This window comes from Bufo gargarizans, chromosome 4 (genome assembly GCF_014858855.1).
Source record: "Bufo gargarizans isolate SCDJY-AF-19 chromosome 4, ASM1485885v1, whole genome shotgun sequence".
Lineage (NCBI taxonomy): Eukaryota > Metazoa > Chordata > Amphibia > Anura > Bufonidae > Bufo > Bufo gargarizans.
In genome coordinates, this window is record NC_058083.1 from 136,204,154 (window position 1) to 136,231,189 (window position 27,036).

The 27,036-nt window shown below is 46.1% G+C and overlaps 1 protein-coding gene across 1 annotated transcript in view; it reads right to left on the bottom strand.

The window, feature by feature from the left end:
• DIPK2A (divergent protein kinase domain 2A) overlaps nt 1-27,036 on the bottom strand; it is a 61,260-nt gene that overhangs the window by 23,761 nt on the left and 10,463 nt on the right. The gene's annotated exons all lie outside the window — the stretch shown is intronic.

The following is a 27,036-nucleotide window of genomic DNA, read 5'->3' on the forward strand; positions in this document are numbered from 1 at the left end:
GGATCTGTCCTCGGATACCTTTTTTTCTAATTGATTTTATTTTTTGATTACAGATTTTTTTTGCAGCCCCATGGTCCAGGAGGGAACCTCATTGACTTCTATGGGACAGTTTTCTAGGCATGATCTGTGACCTGTGCAGAGGTCAAGAGGGAGTAGATAAGCTGTAGAGTTGAGCGAACACCTGGATGTTCGGGTTCGAGAAGTTCGGCCGAACATCCCGGAAATGTTCGGGTTCGGGATCCGAACCCGATCCGAACTTCGTCCCGAACCCGAACCCCATTGAAGTCAATGGGGACCCGAACTTTTCGGCACTAAAAAGGCTGTAAAACAGCCCAGGAAAGAGCTAGAGGGCTGCAAAAGGCAGCAACATGTAGGTAAATCCCCTGCAAACAAATGTGGATAGGGAAATGAATTAAAATAAAAATTAAATAAATAAAAATTAACCAAAATCAATTGGAGAGAGGTTCCATAGCAGAGAATCTGGCTTCCCGTCACCCACCACTGGAACAGTCCATTCTCAGATATTTAGGCCCCGGCACCCAGGCAGAGGAGAGAGGTCCCGTAACAGAGAATCTGTCTTCATGTCAGCAGAGAATTAGTCTGCATGTCATAGCAGAGAATGAGGCTTCACGTCAGCCACCACTGCAACAGTCCATTGGCATATATTTAGGCCCAGCACCCAGGCAGAGGAGGGAGGTCCCGTAACAGAGAATCTGTCTTCATGTCAGCAGAGAATTAGTCTGCATGTCATAGCAGAGAATGAGGCTTCACGTCAGCCACCACTGCAACAGTCCATTGGCATATATTTAGGCCCAGCACACACACAGGCAGAGGAGAGAGGTCCCGTAACAGAGAATCTGTCTTCATGTCAGCAGAGAATTAGTCTGCATGTCATAGCAGAGAATGAGGCTTCACGTCAGCCACCACTGCAACAGTCCATTGGCATATATTTAGGCCCAGCACACACACAGGCAGAGGAGAGAGGTCCCGTAACAGAGAATCTGGCTTCATGTCAGCAGAGAATCAGTCTGCATGTCATAGCAGAGAATGAGGCTTCACGTCAGCCACCACTGCAACAGTCCATTGGCATATATTTAGGCCCAGCACACACACAGGCAGAGGAGAGAGGTCCCGTAACAGAGAATCTGTCTTCATGTCAGCAGAGAATCAGTCTGCATGTCATAGCAGAGAATGAGGCTTCACGTCAGCCACCACTGCAACAGTCCATTGGCATATATTTAGGCCCATCACCCAGGCAGAGGAGGGAGGTCCCGTAACAGAGAATCTGTCTTCATGTCAGCAGAGAATTAGTCTGCATGTCATAGCAGAGAATGAGGCTTCACGTCACCCACCACTGCAACAGTCCATTGGCATATATTTAGGCCTAGCACACAGGCAGAGCAGAGAGGTCCCGTAACAGACGATCTGGCTTCATGTCAGCAGAGAATCAGTCTGCATGTCATAGCAGAGAATCAGGCTTCACGTCAGCCACCACTGCAACAGTCCATTGTCATAAATTTAGGCCCAGCACCCAGGCAGAGGAGAGAGGTCCCGTAACAGACAATCTGGCTTCATGTCAGCAGAGAATTAGTCTGCATGTCATAGCAGAGAATCAGCCTTCATGTCAGCCACCACTGCAACAGTCCATTGGCATATATTTAGGCCTAGCACACAGGCAGAGGAGAGGTTCATTCAACTTTGGGTAGCCTCGCAATATAATGGTAAAATGAAAATAAAAATAGGATTGAATGAGGAAGTGCCCTGGAGTCCAATAATATATGGTTATGGGGAGGTAGTTAATGTCTAATCTGGACAAGGGACGGACAGGTCCTGTGGGATCCATGCCTGGTTCATTTTTATGAACGTCAGCTTGTCCACATTGGCTGTAGACAGGCGGCTGCGTTTGTCTGTAATGACGCCCCCTGCCGTGCTGAATACACGTTCAGACAAAACGCTGGCTGCCGGGCAGGCCAGCACCTCCAAGGCATAAAAGGCTAGCTCTGGCCACGTGGACAATTTAGAGACCCAGAAGTTGAATGGGGCCGAACCATCAGTCAGTACGTGGATTGGTGTGCACACGTACTGTTCCACCATGTTAGTGAAATGTTGCCTCCTGCTAACACGTTGCGTATCAGGTGGTGGTGCAGTTAGCTGTGGCGTGTTGACAAAAGTTTTCCACATCTCTGCCATGCTAACCCTGCCCTCAGAGGAGCTGGCCGTGACACAGCTGCCTTGGCGACCTCTTGCTCCTCCTCTGCCTTGGCCTTGGGCTTCCACTTGTTCCCCTGTGACATTTGGGAATGCTCTCAGTAGCGCGTCTACCAACGTGCGCTTGTACTCGCGCATCTTCCTATCACGCTCCAGTGCAGGAAGTAAGGTGGGCACATTGTCTTTGTAGCGTGGATCCAGCAGGGTGGCAACCCAGTAGTCCGCACAGGTTAAAATGTGGGCAACTCTGCTGTCGTTGCGCAGGCACTGCAGCATGTAGTCGCTCATGTGTGCCAGGCTGCCCAGGGGTAAGGACAAGCTGTCCTCTGTGGGAGGCGTATCGTCATCGTCCTGCCTTTCCCCCCAGCCACGCACCAGTGATGGACCCGAGCTGCGTTGGGTGCCACCCCGCTGTGACCATGCTTCATCCTCATCCTCCTCCACCTCCTCCTCGTCCTCCAGTAGTGGGCCCTGGCTGGCCACATTTGTACCTGGCCTCTGCTGTTGCCAAAAACCTCCCTCTGAGTCACTTCGAAGAGACTGGCCTGAAAGTGCTAAAAATGACCCCTCTTCCTCCTCCTCCTCCTCCTCCTCCTGGGCCACCTCCTCTTCCATCATCGCCCTAAGTGTTTTCTCAAGGAGACATAGAAGTGGTATTGTAACGCTGATAACGGTGTCATCGCCACTGGCCATGTTGGTGGAGTACTCGAAACAGCGCAACAGGGCACACAGGTCTCGCATGGAGGCCCAGTCATTGGTGGTGAAGTGGTGCTGTTCTGTAGTGCGACTGACCCGTGCGTGCTGCAGCTGAAACTCCACTATGGCCTGCTGCTGCTCGCACAGTCTGTCCAGCATGTGCAAGGTGGAGTTCCACCTGGTGGGCACGTCGCATATGAGGCGGTGAGCGGGAAGGCCGAAGTTACGCTGTAGCGCAGACAGGCGAGCAGCAGCAGGATGTGAACGCCGGAAGCGCGAACAGACGGCCCGCACTTTATGCAGCAGCTCTGACATGTCGGGGTAGTTGTGAATGAACTTCTGCACCACCAAATTCAGCACATGCGCCAAGCAAGGGATGTGCGTCAAATTGGCTAGTCCCAGAGCTGCAACGAGATTTCGCCCATTATCACACACCACCAGGCCGGGCTTGAGGCTCACCGGCAGCAACCACTCGTCGGTCTGTTGTTCAATACCCCGCCACAACTCCTGTGCGGTGTGGGGCCTGTCCCCCAAACATATGAGTTTCAGAATGGCCTGCTGACGTTTACCCCGGGCTGTGCTGAAGTTGGTGGTGAAGGTGTGTGGCTGACTGGATGAGCAGGTGGAAGAAGAGGAGGAGGAAGCCGAGAAGGAGGAGGTGGCAACAGGAGGCAAAGAATGTTGCCCTGCGATCCTTGGCGGCGGAAGGACGTGCGCCAAACAGCTCTCCGCCTGGGGCCCAGCTGCCACTACATTTACCCAGTGTGCAGTTAGGGAGATATAGCGTCCCTGGCCGTGCTTACTGGTCCACGTATCTGTGGTTAGGTGGACCTTGCTACAGATGGCGTTGCGCAGTGCACACTTGATTTTATCGGATACTTGGTTGTGCAGGGAAGGCACGGCTCTCTTGGAGAAGTAGTGCCGGCTGGGAACAACATACTGTGGGACAGCAAGCGACATGAGCTGTTTGAAGCTGTCTGTGTCCACCAGCCTAAATGACAGCATTTCATAGGCCAGTAGTTTAGAAATGCTGGCATTCAGGGCCAGGGATCGAGGGTGGCTAGGTGGGAATTTACGCTTTCTATCAAATGTTTGTGAGATGGAGAGCTGAACGCTGGCGTGTGACATGGTTGAGACGCTTGGTGACGGAGGTGGTGGTGGTGGTGTTGGTGGTACATCCCCTGTTTGCTGGGCGGCAGGTGCCAACGTTCCTCCAGAGGCGGAGGAAGAGGCCGAGGCGGCAGCAGCAGAATAGGCCGAGGCGGCAGCAGCAGAAGAGGTAGCAGGGGGAGCCTGAGTGACTTCCTTGGTTTTAAGGTGTTTACTCCACTGCAGTTCATGCTTTGCATGCAGGTGCCTGGTCATGCAGGTTGTGCTCAGGTTGAGAACGTTAATGCCTCGCTTCAGGCTCTGATGGCACAGCGTGCAAACCACTCGGGTCTTGTCGTCAGCACATTGTTTGAAGAAGTGCCATGCCAGGGAACTCCTTGAAGCTGCCTTTGGGGTGCTCGGTCCCAGATGGCGGCGGTCAGTAGCAGGCGGAGTCTCTTGGCGGCGGGTGTTCTGCTTTTGCCCACTGCTCCCTCTTTTGCTACGCTGTTGGCTCGGTTTCACCACTGCCTCTTCCTCCGAACTGTGAAAGTCAGTGGCACGACCTTCATTCCATGTGGGGTCTAGGACCTCATCGTCCCCTGCATCGTCTTCCACCCAGTCTTGATCCCTGACCTCCTGTTCAGTCTGCACACTGCAGAAAGACGCAGCAGTTGGCACCTGTGTTTCGTCATCATCAGAGACATGCTGAGGTGGTATTCCCATGTCCTCATCATCAGGAAACATAAGTGGTTGTGCGTCAGTGCATTCTATGTCTTTCACCGCTGGGGAAGGGCTAGGTGGATGCCCTTGGGAAACCCTGCCAGCGGAGTCTTCAAACAGCATAAGAGACTGCTGCATAACTTGAGGCTGAGACAGTTTCCCTGGTATGCATGGGGGTGATGTGACAGACTGATGGGGTTGGTTTTCAGGCGCCATCTGTGCGCTTTCTGCAGAAGACTGGGTGGGAGATAATGTGAACGTGCTGGATCCACTGTCGGCCACCCAATTGACTAATGCCTGTACCTGCTCAGGCCTTACCATCCTTAGAACGGCATTGGGCCCCACCATATATCGCTGTAAATTCTGGCGGCTACTGGGACCTGAGGTAGTTGGTACACTAGGACGTGTGGATGTGGCAGAACGGCCACGTCCTCTCCCAGCACCAGAGGGTCCACTAACACCACCACGACCATGTCCACGTCCGCGTCCCTTACTAGATGTTTTTCTCATTGTTATGGTTCACCACAACAACAAATATATTATTTGGCCCAATGTATTGTATTCAAATTCAGCGGGATATAAATTTGAGGCCTAGTATTTAGGCGCTGGGTGACCGGTATGGATTTAGTGACAGAATTAGACTTGGAAATGCACAGTAGCGGGTGTGTGTGAAGTTATTCTGAATGACCCAATGTGCACCTTGAATATTATATACCCTTTTAGGGATAGATTTCAAATAGCTCTGATATAGCAGAAACCACTAAATTATGAAATTGCTAAATTGGGAATTGTATTTCAACCCAGAACAAAAAATGTGCTTTGACGGACACTAAATAACTTTCCCAGCAACAACAGGACAGCGTTAACGAGAGATTTAGCAGGATATAAATTTGAGGCCTAGTATTTAGGCGCTGGGTGACAGGTATGGGTTTAGTGACAGAATTAGACTTGGAAATACACAGTAGCGGGTGTGTGTGAAGTTATTCTGAATGACCCAATGTGCACCTTGAATATTATATACCCTTTTAGGGATAGATTTCAAATAGCTCTGATATAGCAGAAACCACTAAATTATGAAATTGCTAAATTGGGAATTGTATTTCAACCCAGAACAAAAAATGTGCTTTGACGGACACTAAATAACTTTCCCAGCCACAACAGGACAGCGTTAACGAGAGATTTAGCAGGATATAAATTTGAGGCCTAGTATTTAGGCGCTGGGTGACAGGTATGGGTTTAGTGACAGAATTAGACTTAGAAATACACAGTAGCGGGTGTGTGTGAAGTTATTCTGAATGACCCAATGTGCACCTTGAATATTATATACCCTTTTAGGGATAGATTTCAAATAGCTCTGATATAGCAGAAACCACTAAATTATGAAATTGCTAAATTGGGAATTGTATTTCAACCCAGAACAAGAAATGTGCTTGAACGGACACTAAATAACTCGCCCAGCTACAGCACTAACGACAGATTTAGCTGGATATGAATTTGAGGCCTAGTATTTAGGCGCTGGGTGACAGGTATGGGTTTAGTGACAGAATTAGACTTGGAAATGCACAGTAGCGGGTGTGTGAAGTTATTCTGAATGACCCTATGTGCACCTTGAATATTATATACCCTTTTAGGGATAGATTTCAAATAGCTCTGATACAGCAGAAACCACTAAATTTTTAAATTGCTAAATTGGGAATTGTATTTCAACCCAGAACAAAAAATGTGCTTTGACGGACACTAAATAACTTTCCCAGCCACAACAGGACAGCGGTAACGAGAGATTTAGCGGGATATAAATTTGAGGCCTAGTATTTAGGCGCTGGGTGACCGGTATGGATTTAGTGACAGAATTAGACTGGGATATGGCCAAAAAATAACCACACTATTGCTGGTTAAATGCACTTGGTGATGGGCGCAGCTTGCCCCTGATGTAGTATATGGCCAAAAAATGAACAGACTATTGCTGGTTAAATGCACTTGGTGTCACAGCTTGACCAACCACACTACTGAGGGTTAAATGCACTTGGTGACGGGCGCAGCTTGCCCCTGATGTAGTATATGGCCAAAAAATGAACAGACTATTGCTGGTTAAATGCACTTTGTGACGGGCGCAGCTTGCCCCTGATTTAGTATATGGCCAAAAAATAAACAGACTATTGCTGGTTAAATGCACTTGGTGTGACAGCTTCACCCTGATGTAGGCTTTAGCCAAAAAACAACCACACCATTGAGGGTTAAATGCACTTGGTCGCAGCTTGTGCTGGCGCACCACAAGACACAAAATGGCCGCCGATCACCCCAGAAAAATGTGACTGACAAACGGTCTGGGCAGCCTAAAAACAGTGAGCAATTGAGGATCAGCAGCTCAATGATCCACAGCTGCAGATCGATCAGTTAATCAAGTCCTTTGGAGGAGTTAATCTGCCTAATCTCGCCCTACTGTCGCAGCCGCAACCTCTCCCTACGCTAATCAGAGCAGAGTGACGGGCGGCGCTATGTGACTCCAGCTTAAATAGAGGCTGGGTCACATGGTGCTCTGGCCAATCACAGCCATGCCAATAGTAGGCATGGCTGTGATGGCCTCTTGGGGCAAGTAGTATGACGCTTGTTGATTGGCTGCTTTGCAGCCTTTCAAAAAGCGCCAAGAAAGCGTCACAAAAGCGAGAAGAAAGCGACGAACACCGAACCCGAACTTTTACGAAAATGTCCGGGTTCGGGTCCGTGTCACGGACACCCCAAAATTCGGTACGAACCCGAACTATACAGTTCGAGTTCGCTCATCCCTAATAAGCTGTGATATCACCTACTATAAATGGTGGATCCTGTCTTATCTGTCATTCTACTCCTGACTGTAATGATATTGCCTCGGTGTATAGATAAGTAGGTAACTGCAGTAAAGTGATCTGCACAGACCAAAAAGTGGTGCCTATTAGGCTTGGTGGCCCTTAAATATCTTAAATATAGATATTGAAAATTAAAAATATATCACCAAAAGTTCTTTAAAAATATGTTAAATAAAAAAACGTGATTTAAACAATAGGTCATTTTCTGTTGACATTTCCTTTAAAACTAGACACTTTAATTTGGGTTTACAGTAGAGTGACAAAACATTTCTTAGTCTGCACTACTGGAAGACGGAGGAAGTGATGAGCTGAGATCTACAGATGGTGACTGGGGGTAAATCATAAAAGAGTAATTTGGGACACTAGCAGCAAAGGCAGGAAGAAACTGAAAAGAGCAAAGGAAGCAATAAAAGCCAAGTAAATGACACACAAAGCCAGTGAAATAAAAGTTATTTGATCTTTATTTTCCCTCATTTATCTCCTATTGACGAAGACAGACCGAAATACATTAAGAGGTAGATCTCTCTGACAGTGAACCCAAAGAGCCGACAGCACCAATAACAATTTACATCAGAAGTAACCGTGATGGGAGAAGAGGTCACAAGCCAAAGTGGAACACAGGTACAAATGAGTAAGGCTGGGTTCAGACCTGAGCGTTCTGAAACGAGCGCTCTGTATGCGCGATTGTACGGGCGTTTACAATCGCGCATACAGAGACAGGCGTGCACACATTGTCGCGCGTTCCCGAATATCTATGTGCGGGAACGCGCGACAAACGCCCAAAAAAAAGCTCAAGCACTTGTTTGAGCGTCGGGCGTTTTACAGCGCGATCGTACGCGCTGTAAAACGCCCAGGTGAGAACCATTCCCATAGGGAATCATTGGTTCTTGCCTGTTGTGCGTTTTACAGCGCGTAGGAACGCGCTGTAAAACGCTCAGGTGTGAACCCAGCCTAAGAGAAATGTCACCTCACAGTGAAGGAGCTTGTCCAGGAGTTTAAAAATTGAGCAAAAAAATAAATAAAAATATATCACCTGTTCAGTACCGTACCGCTCCAGAGCTGACACACTGGTAGTCCCCACTTCCAGAGATGATGTGCCACACATCCACATTACCACTGCAGCCTGAGTGCTGATGAAGACTGCAGAGGCCAGTGATTAGCTGCAGCGGTCACTTGGGTGTATTGCCCATCACTGCAGCACGAAAGTAAAACAGGGGCAATCATAGTCTCCTTGATGAATTTAAAGGGGTTACCCGGGATTTTCATATCGATGGCCCACCCTCAGGATAGGTCATTAATATGAGATCGACGGGGGTACAACTCCTGGCAACCCCACGATCAGCTGTTTGAGAAAGCCTTGGCGTGCCGGTGAGCACTATGACCTCCTCACAGCGTTGTCCATCTGAAGTGGCTCAGCCCCATTCACTTCAATGTGACTAAGCAGCGCGGTTACATCAGTGGCCTGGGAAGAGACCTAATCTCTCTCAGCCTTATTGAACAGCTGATCAGTGGGGGTCCTGGGTGTTGGACCCCTGCCAATCTGATATTGATTACCTAGAGATAAGCCATAAATATCAAAATACCAGAGAACCCCTTTAACAGGCAAGAAGTTTTTTTTATTTGATAGCATTTTCCATTCATACCATACTTTTGTAAATTTCTGGACAACCCATTTAACTGATAGAGAAAGCGTATACTCTCCTATAAGGGTCACACTCACACTTCATAGGTTATGAAAAATCCAGTAAAATGCATGTGAATGAAATAGAGGAACCCATTCATGTGCCGAAAAAAAAGCTCAATGTATGGATTATTTCCCCCCCTTTTTTTTTTAAAGCGGTTGTCCGTGTTCAGAGCTGAACCTAGACATACCCATAATTTCAGCCAGGCAGCCCCCCCCCCCCGACTTGAGCATCGGAGTAGTTCATGCGCAGGTCAAGGGTTCTTTTATTTACTATAACATACTGCCGGGCGGAAGCTTTCGTCCAGCAGTGTGTTCGGTGACGTCACCGGCTCTGATCGGCAGGCTTCAGCGTTGCCTTAGCCATTTTACAGGCTACGGCAGCGCTAAAGCCCGCCCAACAGTGCCGGTGAACTACAGGGGTAACTGCTGGGCACAAGCCTCCGCCTGGCAGCCCGAAGGAGAGCCCGGTTCGTCACTGGAACTCAACAAAATGCCTTTGCCCTCTGCAATTCAGTGCAGGGCAAAGGAGAGCATCGGAGCATGAAATGCTCCTATGCTCTTGTCAGGGAAGCTGCCTGGGTGAAATTCTGGGTATGTCTGGGTTCAGCTCTGAACCCGGGCAACCCCTTTAAAGCAAACAAGAAAAAAAACAAAGAAAAAACTTTGAATTAAGATTTCAAGAAATAGAAAGCAGCCATGCTCAGTTTAGGAAGGTTGTATTTTCAAGTGTGGTATTAGTATCATGAGAGTTTAATGGAGGAGCGCTTGGGGGATACAAAGGACGTCACAGTCCCTGTATAAGACTGCTTTAGTACGCCGTTCCCTTTCAAGTGCTTGTCTCCAGACAATGCATTAATATTTCATCCTAGCACTTCGCCGTTTCATAGATTCTTACTGGTGCTCCAGTTCGAAAGCAGACTTGTTAAAACACGCAAACAGCCTTTCCTCTTACTTTTCATCTTGATCTCATTCCTCAGCGCACAATCCTGTATGCCTAATATCTTCAGTAATATTGATGTACGGACGGAGGAAAGGCTGTACCAGAACTTCAAAGATCTTTTTTTTTTTCGGGGGGACTGATTTATAATTCAGCCTTGATCACAATAATCTCCAAATAACTACTTAAGTCTTTACTTAACACAAGAGAAAACCATGCATAATCCCCTTAGTAAACAAGTATTTATGGGAAATGCCAATACTATTAATTGCTGCATCTTAGGCTACTTTCACACTTGCGTTTTGGCTTTCCGTTTCTAAGATCCGTTCAGGGCTCTCACAAGCCGTTCAAAACAGATCAGTTTTGCCCTAATGCATTCTGAATGGAAAAGGAATGCATCAGTTCTCCTCCGTTCTGTCTCCATTGCCCTCTGGAGGCGCACACCAAAACGCTGCCTGCATCGCTTTGCCGTCAGCTTGACGGAACTGAGCCAAACGGATCCGTCCTGGCACACAATGTAAGTCAATTGGGACGGATCAGTTTTTTATGACGCAATCTGGCACAATAGAAAACTGATCCGTCCTCCATTGACTTTCAATGGCTATGTTAAAGATAATACAAACGGATCCGCACAAAACGCGAGTTTGAAAGTAGCCCAAAAAAAAAAAAAAAGCAGCTAGCAAACGAACAACTGTGAAAAACAGCAGCTGAAATATCTATGACCATCAGTGATGGCCAGTTCGCATTGTTCGCCTGCGAACATATGCGGGCTGCCATCTTTTTTCACAAGTCCGGCAAGGCACAGGTAAGCCCTTACCTGTGCCTGTGCGCGAACCAGTCTGAAAACAAATGCGTTCACCGGGAGCAGGCAGTTCCGAGAACAGCCTGATGAAGGCCCCCGGTGGCTGTTTTCGGAACTGCCTGCTCCCGCTGACCGCACATGTTTTCAGACCGGTTCGCGCACAGGTAAGGGCTTACCTGTGCCTCGCTGGACTTGTGAAAAAAGATGGCTGCCCGCATATGTTCGCGGACCAACAATGTGAACTGGCCAACACTGATTACCATTACTAAATGTTCAATGGAGCAACAGGTTGCTGCCATATTAGATTTGATTTCTATACAGGCTCCATACGTTAGGGTGTTACGACTCTTGGCCAGTGAAGGTGGTCTTTTTTGGACAACAAAGCCATAAGTTAAAATGACAAATCGCAGTTCAATCTCTGGTCTAAGCTGAGCTCCAATCTATGACCCAGTCTGAGCTCCTATAAATGGACCAGTCATTTATGAGAAATAGATCCAAACCATAGCGCCAACTGGAAAAATCCAAGGATATCTAACCAAATGTCACAAAAATGCTCTTTTTGGTTGTTCAAAATCTCTAGTGTATGGGCTGCTTTGGTGTATATAAGGCTACTTTCACACTTGCGGCAGAGCGATCCGGCAATCTGCATGCCAACGGACAGCATTTGTAGACGGACCCGGATGTGGATCCGTCTTACAAATGCATTGCAAGAACGGATCCGTCTGTCCGGATGTCCTCTGGAGAAATGCATTCGTTATATATTTTTTTCAACTCGTTTTAACAAATAAGGCATGAGACAAAGAAACATAGCAAGGAGACATCCCTCGCAGGGGATACACAGAAATCATGAGAGACCCCTAAGGATCTTACAAGAGGTACATAAAACCCATTCTTAATCAGAGGGGAGTGAGGGACAGATATAATAAAGCTATGACCCAGAAGATGAGACTTACACGATTATACATCAGGTGGGCTATCAATATCGGCCAGAGTGCATGCATGCGTTGTGTAATGTTAGGGAGGATGAGCACCATTCTCCCCATACCTTGTGACATTTTTTAGGACATTTTCTCTGCATAAATACAATTATTTCCATGCTCAGGCTCACAGCGTGATTAACTAGTGATTTCCACTGGCTTAGTGTGGGTGCTCTGCCATCCATCTCAAAGCAATGGCTTTTCTAGCAAGAAATAGGGTCTCACTCAGAAACACTATGGTAATGCCCCCATGCCTCCTCATCTAATATACCCAGTACACAAAAGGTACTGCAGAGGGAACCAAAGTTGACAATACCTCTACCACCTCCCTCCAATAGCCTCTCAAGTAAGTACAATCCCACATTAGATGCCAAAAGTCGGCATCATCTCTCAGGCACCTATGGTGTGATAACCTAGCAGGTGTAAGGTAACTTCTGTGCAATATAAACAGCTGAATCAATCTATTGTCGATTGATTGAGACCTTCATCGGAGCCATTAAAGCCTCATTCCAATCATCAGCCGTCACAGAAATTTTCCATTTACTCAATAGCGAGAAGGTTCACCGCCATGCGATTACTGAGGAGATGTGTATAAAGCGGAGAGATGATGCCCCTCGGACCCTGCAACCTCAGTATGCCTATTAAAGGGTATTTTGAGATGCCTCGCCCTCTCTCCCCAAACTGGGCTAGCATTGCGGTATTTTTAAAATGTCAGATCCGGCACTAATACATTTCAATGTAAATCCGGCATTCCGGCAACTGATCCGGCATTTTGGATGGAGATAATACTGCAGCATGCTGCGGTATTTCCTCCGTCCAAAGCGCCGTTCAATGACTGAACTGAAGACATCCTGATGCATCCTGAACGGATTTCTCTCCATTCAGAATGCATGGGGATGAAACTGATCAGTTCTTTTCCGGTATTGAGCCCCTATGACTGAACTCGTTGCCGGAAAAGAATAACGCTAGTGTGACAGTAACCTAAGTCTTCCTTGCCTTGTGGTAAAAAGAGTATTAATTGCTCACTAACTTGTCAAGCAACTAAAATCATAAATCAATAGTTCAGGCGGCCATAATAAACTTTGTAATATATCTCATCAGAGAGAAGCGTCTAGTTACGTTATGAGTTGATTACCTCCTAACCCCATTTGCTGAAAGTTTTTCGCTTTGAAATTTCTCTTTAAGTTTTCAGGACACATCAGCTCCCTGAAGGATCAGATAACACATGTCAATACAAGTCGATGGAGAGGGGAGTGAGCAAGATCTACGGCAGACAAGACAGGCACCGACAGACTGCTGCAGCTAAATAAGACGTTTACATCTGAGCCCAAATGCTATATTCACACGTTAGTACTTCTCTGTAATGTCCTCCATGATCCTTGTGCAGCTTCTAAGAGTGTGTAATAAAGTTAGGTAACTGATTATCCTCTACTTAGAGTGCAGTTGATGGGAGCTAGTCTCCACCCACAAATTCTGTGAGAACTACAAACTAAAGATCTAGCATACATAGCAGTAAACGGCTAAAAATAGTCATAACGGCCAGAAACTGTACACATTGTATTAATGCAGTTTGTTGAAAGAGGAGGTACGCTTTAATGCTCACTCCCAAGTGGTCTCCGCAGGGAATGTGTCCAATTGCTCAAGACACACTGCGGTCTGCCAGGAGAATGGAGATCTCCAGAAACATCCAAGCCTAGTTTCACACTAGTGTTTGGAGATCCGCCAGGCTGTTTTTCCAGACTAATGGATTTACCAAATGCAGATGTGGACATAGCCTTAAACATGTCAGGAGAGGTTATACGTCCTCTTTAAAGACACCTTGCTGTATTATTTTACATAACATTGTCTCGCTATACAACGTTTTAGGCTAGTTTCACACTAGCCTTCATAGATCCAGCAGGGAACAGCCTGTCAGAGCTCTCTGGATCACTGCCAGAGGCCGGATAGGATATCTCCGGTAGCCTGCTCCTCTGTCAGAACAGACTACCGGAGTTACCTAACAAAGATATTTGTCTGGATTCTGGTTCAGTGTCCCTTTAACCCCTTAGTGCCCAGCCTGCTTTACTGACCAACCGTTCTTCCATTTTTCATCGTCGAGTTCCAAATGCAGACGAGCATGTCTAGATTAGGTGCGGATGCATTGCGGATGCGTTCAGTGAAAAAAAAAATGTGCGATTTCGCAAGCAAGGCAATTCAGTTTTGTTTGCGATCGCGTTCAGTTTTTATCGCGCGGTGCAATGTGATTTAATGCGTTTTGCACATGCGTGATAAAAAACCTGATTGTTAACAAACATCTCTTAGCAACGATCCGTGAAAACCGCAAGAATTTGCGGATTCGATTTTCACGCAGCTCCATTCACTTCTATAGAGCCTGCGGTGCGTGAAAATAGCAGAATATAGAACATGCTGCGATTTTTACGCACCTCACAAGTGATGCTTGAAAACCAACGCACATGTACACAGCCCCATTGAAATGAAAATATTCGGATTCCGTGCAGACGCAATGCGTTCTCATTACGCATTGGGAATACTCACTCGTGTGAAAGGGCAAATATTTTTATTTTTTTCGTCTATACAGCTTTACGAGGGCTTGTTTTTGATGGCGCCATTTTGGGGTACACATAACTGATTAACTTTCATTAATTCTTTCTGGACAGAGATGGGAAAACCAGCAATGCTGCCACTGTGTTTTTACATTACAAATTTTACACCGTTCATTTTTCGGTATAAACATATCTTTATTCTCTGGGTCAGTAATATTACAGTGATACCAAATACATAATCGTTACGGACACAGCAATATCAAACATATGGGGAAGATTTTTCTTTGCATTTGAAAAAGATTTCCTTTTCATAAAAATTTTTTTTTTTTTTTTTTTTACCAGACAGCTTTTTGATTGCTTTTAAAATGCAATGCACTACCCCCATAGTGCATTGCATTTTAATGGCAATGCTATTCTAACATTGACTAGCAGAGGCGCAGCCTGCTGGAAATTACTGAAGGCTGGTCTGGGGCCTACATCAGACACCAGGCAAGCCTTCACACGCGATCGCATTTGTGGGGTGCCGATGGGAGACAGAGGGAGTCCGGTCTGGGCTGTTAGAGCAGGGCCACGGCTCTCATGTGAGAGCCGGGACCCGTGCAGCGCTTAGACTGGGCCGTCGTAAAAAAGCTGCGGCCCCTTAGTGACCGCCGTAAAAACACATATGGATGGTCACTAAGGGATTATGGAAGCACTCCAGGATTTTTTCTCTTTGCCTATATAGTGCAGGATAGGCCATTATTGAAGAATAAGATAGAAGTAGTCCCGTATGCATTGTGTATACCTGTTTTATGCGATTCCTCCTTCCCCTCACATATGGTATCCTAATGGATCCTACATTTTCCATAATACCTAGCTATGCAGAGGGGGCGGAGTCTTAACACTCTACACAATGTAAGAGCAGCCATGACACAGAACCACTGTCCCCTCACACTGCAGGGTTTCCACATACTCCTGTGTAATGTAGCGTGCAGCCTGTCTGTCCTGTCATCTCCCTCTCCTGCAGAAGGCTGGGAGACCACTGTGAAGCTACATCCCATAGAAATACACTGGAGAGTCGTCACACGCAGACAGTACAGACAGGAGGTTTATATAACTGCAGCTTCACCGTATAGGCTTACCTTCTATACATCTGGACTCCTGGTCCTTTACACAGACATTATAGTTTCAGGGATAAACATAACATGGACCTTTTACTAAAAGGGCCAGGCTTTTCCCTGCCTCATCACGTCTGACTATGGAATCCCACACCTATGCAGACTAGTCAAAGCTTTTCACGTGTGCGATACAATCAATAGAGGTCAGGAACGAAGTGGGAACCACTGCCACAGGTGCAAGATTTCAGTGCCACGAGTGAAAAAGTCGGGGGTAAGGCTGACCCTGTATATCAAAATGGAAGGCAAAGAGCGGTGCAAGCTGCAAACGGATGGGCCCTGAATAGCTCCACCCACCACACACCTCATTAGCATAATGATAAACGGAAGAACTTCTCTGGATTAGAGGACTGCACTTTCACTAGAACGGCAAGTATGGTTTTGGGCACCAAATCTACCACCATATATGCCTACATTAAAATTTATTTTGGAGGCGACAGCAGGCTAGATTAAAAAAGAAAAGCGGAAAGGATAACGATGGACTGCAAGCCCATGCTGTTTGCAGAAACTGAATTGCATCCCTATAACTGCTGTCATTGTAACCCTTTTCAGAAGTCAGAAATTCTACACTTCAGACAGTACTTATGAGATAACCATCAGAATTCTCCTGGGTTTCCGCTTTTTACACTGTATATACAAGAGGAGCGTTGAAAGCCCAACGTTCTTTCCTTTAATGTTCACCGCTCTGCACTACACACAACAGGGTTGCTACATGGGGGCCTTGGTTGAGACCCGTGACTCTTCTAACTTCAAAACTTTTAAGCTGCTTCAACACATTATTAAAAATATGAAAAAGTATGACTGCTTTAACACCTTAAGGACCTTGCCATTTTTCACCTTAAAGGGGTTGGCCACTTCCTGGCTACTTGACCAATGCGTATATAAGATGACTATGACACTAATATAGCCACTGTTGATAATCTGCGCCGTTCTCTATATTACATAAGCGATGTTCCCTTGTTAGGCAGATCTTCTGTGCTGTCCACACAGGAGGTCTGTCTATAAAATGGCTTCCGATGGAGGGTCATGTGACCAGGCAAAAATAACTCCAGACACGTCACCCAGCCTTCGTAACTCTAAGGCCTCTTTCAGACGGGCAAAAAATGTGCGGGTGTGTTGCGGGAACACCCGCGATTTTTCCGCGCGAGTGCAAAACATTGTAATGCGTTTTGCACTCGCGTGAGAAAAATCGGCATGTTTGGTACCCAAACCTGAGCTTCTTCACAGAAGTTCGGGTCTGGGATCGGTGTTCTGTAGATTGTATTATTTTCCCTTATAACATGGTTATAAGGGAAAATAGCATTCTGAATACAGAATGCATAGTAAACTAGCGCTGGAGGGGTTAATAAAAAATAATTTAACTCATTTTAGTCCACTTGATCGCGTAGCCCGGCATCTCTTCTGTCGACCTGTGGTGAATAGGACCTGTGGTGAGCATTCATTTCAGGAACAGGACCTGTGGTGACGTCACTCCGGTCATCACATGATCCATCACTATGGTAAAAGATCATGTGATGGAACATGTGATGACCGGAGTGACGTCACCACAGGTCCTGTTCAGCAAAGGAGACAGACGAGATGCCGGGCAGCGCTATCAAGTGGACTAAGGTGAGTTAAATTATTATTTTTTTAACCCCTCCAGCCCTATTGTACTATGCATTCTATATTCAGAATGATATTATTTTCCCTTATAACCATGTTATAAGGGAAAATAATAATGATCGGGTCTCCATCCCGATCGTCTCCTAGCAACCGTGCGTGAAAATCCCCATTCACTTCTATGGGGCCTGCATCATTGCTCACAACAGCCCCATAGAAATGAATGGGTCCAGATTCAGTGCGGGTGCAATGCGTTCACCTCACGCATTGCACCCGCACGGAATACTCGCCCCGTATGAAAGGGGCCTAATACATCACATCTGCCACCGGCAATTGCCTTGGGAGTTTAGTACAGGTGTAGTGTATTTGAGTAATGTGTCTGGTCACATGACCCTCCATCAGCCGCCATTTTATGGACATTACCTCTGTGGACAGCACAAAAGATTTGGCCAACCAGGGAGAATACCCAATATAGAAAATGGTGCAGAATATCAAAGATTTTTTTAATAATCTTACAAACACATAGCTAGAAAGTGGCCAACCCCTTTAATCAGAATTAGAAGTTTTTTAAAGAAAATTTCCGAAACCCACTTTTTAAGAACCACTTCAATTCTAAAGTCACTTTGTGGGGCTTACATAGTGGAAAACACCCATAAGTGACCTCATTGTAGAAACTACACCCCTCAAGTTATTCAAAACTGATTTTAGAAACCTTGTTAACCCTTTAGGTCAGGCATCTCAAACTGCGGCCCTCCAGCTGTTGCAAAACTACAACTCCCACAATGCCCTGCTGTAGGCTGATACCTGTAGGCTGTCCAGGCATGCTGGGAGTTGTAGTTTTGCAGAAGCTGGAGGGCCGCAGTTTGAGATCCCTGCTTTAGGTGTTTCACAAGAATTAAATGGAAAAAGATGATTACATTTTAAAATTTCACTTTTTTTTGGGCAGAATTTCCATTTTTTACCTGTAACACATCAAGGGTTAACGGCCAAATAAAACGCAATATTTATTACCCTGATTCTGCCGTTTACAGAAATACCCCATATGTGGTCGTGAACTGCTGAATGGACAAAAACCATCAAGTGTGAACAAGGTCTGAAGTGGCTTTTGCAGTATCCTGCTGTAAACCTGTCAGTCTGTGTTAACTTTACAGGATATGCACCATATAAACCAGCCAGAAACTAATGGCTTTGAAGTTCTGTCACAGGGGCGAGATATCCTGGTCAGCAATTAACTAGTTCAGGTGACCGGATAAATTGACTAAAGCCTATATTACACAGCCTGATGCGGCAGGCGACTGCTCGCTATTACATGAAGCAATCTCCTCCGCAGCATGGGGAGCAGCGATCACTACGGCATCACTCCTCCCCATGCTGTATAGTGGTATGCCGTTATTAGACACCCCCTGCAAACAATGATTGTGTATGTCAAAAGATTTGGATTACCCGATGATCGAGCGTTTGCTTGTTCATCAGGCAATCGGCGGCAGTATTACACGGTCAGATGATCGCTGCACACTATTAAGCAGGTTTTAATAATTATGGTCGATCATGGTATACTAGGGATGGTTCTCAAAATACACATTTTTGTAAGATTTCTTCATATTAGGTGCTGATATTTGAATATTTTCCTTTTTTAAATCCTGGTCCCCAATTCCATAAACGGAGTAGATTTCATGGCGCGGTTTGAAGATCAGATTAGACACAAAGAAAAGAAAACCTCAATGGCGGAAATCTTAAATAGCTGACAGGGTTTCCACAGCCGATCATTAATAAGATAACAGAGCGCAGCCCGGAGCCTGCCAAGAGCCAGAGTGGAATTTCCCAACTATCAAGCGTACTCTTAGATTATTGCAATGTAAAGATGGAAACAGCGCAAGATTTACCAGATCCAGGAGGAAGATGATGGCCAGAAGCCATGTAGCTGTATGAGGGCTTGTGTTTTTACGTTGTTGACAGGATAGTTTAAACATGTTTTTTATTACACGGATTCCATCAAACAGGGTTATATATATATATATATATATATATATATATATATATATATATATATATATATATATATATATATATATATATATATATATATGTATATATGGGAGGTGTGTTTTTACCACTTTTACAAAATAAAAACACTTTGTAAGGGTACTATCACACTAAGGGTCCATTCACACGTCCGTTTTTTCTTTCCTGATCTGTTCCGTTTTTTGCGGAACAGATCTGGACCCATTCATTTTCAATGGGTCCTGAAAAAAAAAACGTACAGCACAATGTCAGATTTTTTTTTCAGGACCCATTGAAAATGAATGGGTACAGATCTGGTCCAGATCTGTCCCGCAAAAAACGGAACAGATCAGGAAAGAAACAACGGACGTGTGAATGGACCCTAACATTCTTTTCCGACATGGAGTTCCGTCCTAGGGGCTAAATACCGGAAACAAACTGATTCGTTTTATCCCCATGCATTCTGAATGGAGAGTAATCCGTTCAGGATGCATCAGGATGTCTTCAGTTCAGTCACTGTACGGTATTTGACCTGAGAAATTCTGCAGCATGCTGCGCTATTTTATCCGTCCAAAATTCCAGAACACTTGCCGGAATGCCGGATCCAGCATGATTTTCCATTGAAATGCATTAATGCCGGAACCGGCACCAAGTGTTCTGGCAAAACGTATCCGGTGTTTCAATGCATTTGTTAGACGGATCCGCGTCAGTCTACAAATGCTATCCGTTTGCACACAGATTTCTGGATCCGACAGGCAGCAACGGAACTGCCTGCCGGATCTTCATAACGCAAATGTGAAAGTACCCTAAGCCTGTAACAATTTTTTTTGTCCCACTAGACGAAAGTTTTTTTTTACGGCACTAGTATATCTTGTATTCCAATGCATTAATAGCCTTTCACTGTAACAGGCAGTCTATTAGGCCGTGTCTGCCGCACAGACTAATAGACATACAGTCACGGCGGTTCTCAGGGCCTTCAATAGGCCCCCCAGGTGATGGTAACAGAGGGAGCCTTAACCCAGTACCTTGTGATTTAAAGGGGTACAGGAAACCCCCTTTCTTCGATGAGGCTACTTAGCAATCAGCTTATGTAGCTGGTAGGGCCAAAAATCTGTCATCACTGCTTTGGACGATAATTTTAAAGGCATATTCAGTACTTTTTTTTTTTTTAAAGACTGGGAGCACTCATTTAAGCCACAAATGCAGCGCTGCCACTGCGGTCCACGCCGGTCTGTGTAGTCACATAGCACTAAGCATGTGACCGCTGCAGACAATCACTGGTCTCATCACAAGACTGGCATCTTAAGGCAACCTACCAGGGTCATTGTGCATGTAGCTCTTTGCAGTCTACCTTGGCTTTGAAGGCAATCCTGAGCGGGGGTAACCCCTCTATACATACTTAGGACCTTGAAAGATAAACCGGACGGCAGCGTCACGTGAGATAGCAGCGCCCGGAGCCTCAAAAGCATAATATTCTGCTTGCCCATATCAATGATGGCAAGAACTTAAACAGTTAAACGCGGAGGCTTGCTGTCCTGCTGGCAAACCTGTACATGGGTTATTGTGCAGGAAGGGGTTAAACGTGGGTTATTTTCGTAATACAAATGAGGCTAGCATAAGCCAATATACGGCAGCAGTGAAACCCTGCAGACTACTCCATCAACAGAGCAGATGTGACCCAATAAACCTGTCTGGGCTGCGCGCTCCTCAAAGACTCCCTATTCACAGCAGACACTTCACTTAAATTATTAGGTGTTTGTTCTCCGACACGTTGACAGTTTTCTCCCAAGCAGTCTCACACCTCAAAGCTCTACTAAAAAGCAGCCCTCCGTAATATGCAGAGCGCTAGACCAGCCGAGATGAAACGTCTTCATAGCGTCACTTCAGAAGTGCCCGACCTCCACTAATCGACAGATTAGAGCCGTTTAAGAGGTTACATATATATAATGATGTGCATGCAAAAGTCCACAAAATTACCGCTGCAGTCACGGCCAAAATCAAAGATGGCTTCCCGCCGGTCTCTGCTTCCTGGACCCTCTTGACACAGGAAATGTGACCACTCAGCCAATTAATGGCCGCAGTGCTGCCCTGCCGGAGCCAGTGATTGGCTAGGCTTCATTTCCTGCGTCTCCAGTAAACAAAGACTGGCGGTAGAATGGGGGAAACCGACAAAATGGGAGAGGAAAGCAAGACTTTTTTATTTATTTTTTACAGGACTCTGAGCCAGAAAAATACCAACTGGACTGCCCCTTTAAAACAGATCATTCGCACTTGGAGTAATACAGAAACTGTATACCACAGAGGTTTATGAGGGAACACCGTCCTCAAAAAGACCTCCTTCCACAAAGCATGCTGCCGTTCTGGAAAACCTTCAAACAAATGCAAACAAAAAAATAAAAATGGAATGAGCGCAAGCTGCAATGTATCAAATGGCAAGAAAAGAAAAATCTGCTCATGCCTGTCAATCAGGTCACTACTTTCATCTTCCAAGGGGTTTCTAAAAGATGAGAGGCGACTTCAGCATATGACTGCAGCAGTAAAACGTTGACCCTAGAACTTGCCAATTTAGGGTAATAGTCTTGGGAAGTGACAAGCACCCTGCCGACTGTAAAATCAGGGGCACAGCTGAATTTTATATATAATTTTTTTATTTTATTTTTTTTTAAACTAGATTTTTGAGGCCTTTTAAATAGGCCAAGAATCAAGCCAATTATTGTGGACTAAAGCGGCCAATAGCTGTCCCATGTAAATATGCTGCACAACCAAATGAGCATCCAATCAACGGGTGATGTATGGCAGGTTATTTTGCCTGAATGTGGCGGATGTACGTTCTGGTCAGGCTGCAGCGCACAGCGGTGAGGCTTACGCTCCCTGAATTACTGCGCAGATCCACAGCAAGAGGCACCTGCAGCAGCCCCGCAGTATGCCTCCACACCCCGGCTTGTACTGCTACCTCTGGACGTGATGGGGCCACAGACGTAAAGTACCTACGACAGCAGCTGTGTTAAGTCAGAGCTTATGTCAAACAAAAGCTCTCCGAAGAGCGCGTCATGTACCTGCAATCTGCATCTCTCTCATTGCCAGGATAATGGAACTGAATGAATCCATCAGAATGAAGACAAGGAGGCATCTCCTGAACTGTCCACTTGGTCTTAAACATCATGACATCCAACCATCACCCACCACAATCCTTTCACAGTAATCAGCAAACTTCCAATACAGTTGCATTTATATTTTTTTTTATTTTTTTTTTTACAGCAAAAAAGTACATAAAAACATAAAGAATGCTTTTTCAAGATCTCTACTTGCTTTAATACAATGAAAACTATCACTTTGTACGCCACGTTACAAGCAGTGTAACGTTCAGACGTGGCAGATTAGAGGTCTGGACGCCTCACCACAAATCACAATACATGTGGAAAGCGTTTAAGACACTAATCACATAAGGCCTCATGCACACGACCGTTCCGTTTTTTGCGATCCACAAAAAACGGAAGTCGACCATGTTGCCTTCCGCAATTTGCAGAACGGAACAGGTGCCAGCAATATAAATGCCTATTCTTGTCCGCAAAGCGCGGACGTTATATTTTTTTTAAGCAGGGCCGCGGAATGGAGCCAGGGATGCGGACAGCGAATGGGTCTGCATCCAAGCCGCCGTTTGCGGACCCAAACAACTGTTGTGCGCATGAGGCCTAAAGCAGAGATTTTCCACACAGAAAAAATTCTCAAATTCCAGTCAGTCATTCTGTTGTGAAAATACCACGGGCGTTCTCCACTTCTGCATATAAACCAGTGAATCCCTAGCACGTTCCAGTAGTGAGGTCTTAGCGGAAATATTCCTTACATTATAGTTCGGTAAGCAGCCTCTACGTCAAGCCTTTAGTTAAAGGGACTGGCTGGCATTTAAGGGCTTATCGACCACACAGATAACTGGCCGGGGTGGGCTACTGGTGCCGCCAGCGACAGGCTAAGCGGTCATTTCCTGCGCGTCGCAAGCGACGAGGATGCGTAGAGCAGTATCGGTTAGGCTAGTTTCATGTAGAGTTGTTGCGATACCAAAATTTTGATTCGGTTTCGATACCATGAAAAAGTATTGCGATACTTGATACCACGCGGAAAAAATAAACCAAAAAAGCCACGTGCATTCCGCATTTTTAAAAATGGCGAATCGCGCAGGTTTTATTGATTTTTTTCTGTTCCGGCATTCACCACCTAGATTTTTTTTTTTTTATATTTTAATAGTTTGGACTTTTCTGACGTGGCGATATGTAATATGGGAGATTCAGCCCGCACAACCCCTAGCAGGTGCAGATTGCTATGGCGAAATACAGATACAAACGTAAAAACACAAAATGCAATCACACACTGCAACCAGCACTCTGCCCTGCCTTTATGCTGGATGTTGAATAAGGCATTGGTGTACATTTTGGCCAAAGCGTAATAAGCCACTCACCACGTCAAGGTCGCCTTCATGAGTGGTCCCTAACACTAGTTCCTACCTTTTATGGGCCATGACAGCCACATAAAGTCCAGGGAGCGCAGGTACAGCATGCACGCCAAGCACACTCTGCTTTTAACCCCGTCCGGTGCCATTACAGCTTTCATCGGATCCAGGGATGCAAGTACCAACATGCATGCCGAGCCCACTATATAGTGAGCCCACTACATTTTGTGTTTTTACATTTGTATCTGTATTTCGCCATAGCAATCTGCACCTGCTAGGGGTTGTGCGGGCTGAATCTCCCATATTTTTTCTTTGTAGTATATAATGGAGGCGTGGCGATCTCTATGCAGTCATGCACACCTGTACAGTTAATCTGCCCCCTGAAGGCTGGTTTTAAAGTCAGTATAAAACAGAGTCTGCTTATATAGCACCTACCAGTAGCCATTAGGCTCCAGGAGAAGTATATAGTGGGCTCAGCATAGTCCTATCATTGGTGGCGCAGTGCGCCAGCCCCTCCTCCGCCCCTCTCTTCTCATTGGTGGCAGCGGCAGCAGCACAGGGGGGAGGGAGGACAGCTTCCTTCTCCCCGTGCTGCTGAGAGAACATGAGTGCGCCGATAGCAGCGCGCTCATGTTCAGAGATACTAGACTGCGCAGAAGCGCAGCCCAGTATCGAAAAAACTGAAATCCCGGTATCGTATCGATACCGGGACAAAAGTATCGATTGGGTATCGAAATTTCGATACCCGCAACAACCCTAGTTTCATGCTTGCAGCAGGGAGTCCCGTAGAGAACAGCCTAGCACAGTCCTCCAGATCAGGCGCTGCTGGATACTACTGCCTTCCCGCTGGACCACATTGACAATAAGGGGTCCGGCAGAGATCAGGCCAATACCCGGCAAATATGCCGGAGAATCGGCTGGACAAAATCACAGCTCACAGCGGTCCGGCCGCTTCCCAGCATTGTCTGCCGGCCAAAACACCCACCTGCAGGTGTGAAAGAAGCCTTTATGAAAGTATTGCCTGAGGGGTTTCTACCCCATTCTGCCCCCTTTCTAATACATTTATAACTGCTTAACAACTCCTTATCAAAACTGAAGAGAGATCTGGAAACATAATATATCAAAAAGCAGAGTGCCCCTGTAATCACGTGGCACAATACTTTATTTCCCTGTAAATAGCTATTACAGTTAGGAGGGAAAACAAGCTAAGAAAGTAAGCACACAAATCCGCGATCTATTAAATCATCCTCGGCTGCACCGCCGGGGCCTTCATTATAAGCGGGGCTCCAGAAATAAGTTATGGATTAAGTGACAGCTGTACAGTGTATTACAGAAGTTAGCTGGTAAACCAAAGGCAGGACACTGTGCTTTAATTATTCCAGCCTGACAAATATACAGAGGATTATCTCTTCTCAGAGCGGGAACATCTCAGACAGCAGATGTCAAAGATTTGTACATTAGCCATAAAAGCAGAATCAATCATCTCCCGATGCAGCAGAATTGTCAAGTGCCAGCAATTACAGGCAATAAACTGCGGTAAATTATGCAGATTGCAGATATTCAAAAAGCTTGGTATACAAGACAATCATTTTATCGGATATTTATTTTTTAGAAAACCTAAAGATTCCCAACAATGTTAACCCCTCTGGGGCTAGACCAATTTTCGTCCCAGTCATCCAAGAGCTATAACTTTTTTTTACTTTTACATTCATAGGGTCACATGAAAGCCTGTTCTTTTGTGGGACAAGATGTGTCTATTGACCCTTGCCGATCAGCTGTTTGAGGCTTCGCTCACATCTCCGTTCTGAGATCCGGCACAGAGCAGCCTGCTGGATCCTCTACTTCACCACCGGATCCCCACTGACTGCAATGACATGCAACTTTTACTGCCCAGCCGACAGCCGGCATTTGCGCCAGATCTCCGAAACAGAAATGTGAACACAGCCTGAGGAGGTTGCGGCGCAGGTGCGAGAGCAGCGCCCTCCGTTTATCTGGACGCCATCGGCGGTGCAGTGTAATTACAGTTTCCCCTCACATTCAAGTGAAAGGGACAATCAGCAATAATTACACTGCTCCAACACTACAAAGTATCCTGAGGACGGGTCTCCAGAAAACCCCTTTAACATAGGAACTGAAATGAATAGATGAATAAAGGGTGCCTCCAGCCAACAGCGTGGGCCTAATAAGGCAGATGTACTGGGCAGAATACTGATTATTTTAAAAATCACATGTAATAGATTTAAGGGCTTCAAATTTAAAAAACAATTCGGACAGATTTCATTTGGATCGCAGTAAGAAGGTACAATGAGGAGGAAGCTTTGCGCAGTAATTCATCCCAATAGTAGCAGGACAGAGGACATCAAGCTCCAGAGCTCAGAGAGCGTCCTGAAATCCCGCACTGACTTGTTAGGGTCTTTCTTCTAAGCTCCGACAATCCCGCACATTAGTAGACTCTACAGGGGGCAGGCCGCCGCACTACTTCTAGTCATCATATGGCGTCCACAAGCTTGCCATGACCAAGCGCCTGCAGGTACGCCATTAACTCCACTGCTGCTGAATACACAAACTACAGAGATCAATGGGAGACAAAAGGGGGACCTAACATGTCACCTCCAAGTGAGGACCTGAATAGGAGTACCAGGCGCTACACGCACAGCTGAGAAGTAAACCCGTCACCCCTCCTGCCATGTCTGCTTTAATAAACAATGAAATCACCATTCAGAAGCTTCTGAAGTTCCTGCTATGTTGTGCAATTTCTCCATTCGCATCAAGAATATGTAAAACTGTGTGTTACCAGTTTGGGGCGTCTCCCTGCAGTGTCAACCCGGGCCGGGGCACACCCCCAACTGGTAACACTCAGCTGTACGCAAGTTCTAGGTGGAGTAACAGACGAACAGTACAACATTGAATCCTAAGAAAGTATGCTGCAGAATGGTTATTGCATGGGGACTGCAGGTAGTTAGTAGAACAAACATCGGGACAGGTCCTCTTTATGGAGAAGTAAAGCATCTACGGGTACCCCCCCCCCCCCCCAAACACACACACACACACACGGCCCAGGGACTGGCGTTCACACAACACTTTGTATGTCACGGATCAACATAACAGCAGCTGATGGGAGTCTATGGATCTCGTCTTCCGCCCATCAAGCTAAAAGCTCTGAGCAGTCAGCCGCACAGACAGATCAGTATAAGAGGGCTCTGCACGGCACGCTCCACGCGTCCCAAGTCTGGGAGAGAACCTGCAGGGAATTCAGAAACACTGCAGATTTAGGGGCTTGAAGAATCAATTCATATATACACACACAGGCGTAACTAGAAGTGACTGGGTCCCACA